Source organism: Crocuta crocuta, unplaced genomic scaffold (genome assembly GCF_008692635.1).
Source record: "Crocuta crocuta isolate KB4526 unplaced genomic scaffold, BGI_CrCroc_1.0 scaffold528, whole genome shotgun sequence".
NCBI lineage: Eukaryota > Metazoa > Chordata > Mammalia > Carnivora > Hyaenidae > Crocuta > Crocuta crocuta.
The window spans coordinates 841,228-842,270 of record NW_027530010.1 but is presented as its reverse complement, the minus strand read 5'-3'; positions in this window follow the sequence as shown (position 1 = coordinate 842,270).

The window sequence follows — 1,043 nt, the reverse complement described above, 5'->3', positions numbered from 1 at the left end:
GAGACACCCTCGCCCTCCCCCAGCCCGCCCCCCACCGTCCCTGCCTCTCTTAGGAGTCTTCTGTTCCCCGGAGCCCCTTGCCCGCAGGCTGTCCGGGAATAAAGGGCTGGGGCTGGGAGGGGGCGGGAGTCGCGCCCCGCTGTCGCCCTCCCTGCACAGCCTTCCTCTGCGGAGAAGGCCCGCCGCGAGGCTGCCAAGTCTGCTTGCTTTTCCGCGTCCAGTCGCTCAGGCACCTCTGTTCTGGTGTTAGACGCCTNCTCCTGGGCCCCGCCCCCACAGGCCCCCCCACCTCCCCCGCAGGGATGCGCATGTGTGGAGCATTTACTGAGCGCAAGACCCTGGGCTGTATCTTGTGCTTGAGTTTCCAAGAGAGCAGGGCCGTGTGCACGTGGTGGTTTAGTCCACGGTCTCTACCAGATTCATCCTGGTCTTTTTGAAAACGTTATTGTGACCAGGGGACACGAGGTACCTGACTGGGAGGCTGGGTCATGGCAAAGCCTCTTTCCCCGTTCCCTACCTGGATGGGGCAGTGGAGACATGGTCGGGAGCCCATTAGGGACCACAGCTCTGCATGGCTGTCATTCGTGGACCAGGAGACCCCGAGCTGAGTCAGCTGGACGGTTTCCAAAGACGGCGAAGGGGAGTGTCTGCCCCACCAGGACCGACCGGGAGCCAGTCAGGCGGCTCCCGGTCCCACGGAGGGGACTGTATCCAGGTGTCTAGGACGCGGGCAGATTCCTTCACACCTGATGCGCGTGCCACACGGGTGTGCAGAGGGAGCGAGGCGGCCCCACCGCCCACTCCAAGTGGGCTGGGAGGCAGGGCCACCCACAGGGACACCGTGGGCTTGGGGGTGGGTCCCCAGCTTGTTTCGGGTGCAAGAGGCCCACAATTTAACACCCTTCTGAGTTGGGGCCCAAAGCAAAGGGGGTTCATGCACACGGCAGCTGTGGAGACCTGGCCAACCCTGCCTCCGGGGCCCCTTCTTTAGAAGGGACCCCCCTCCCCCCGTGGAGCGCTTCACAGGCTCTGTGGACTCTGGG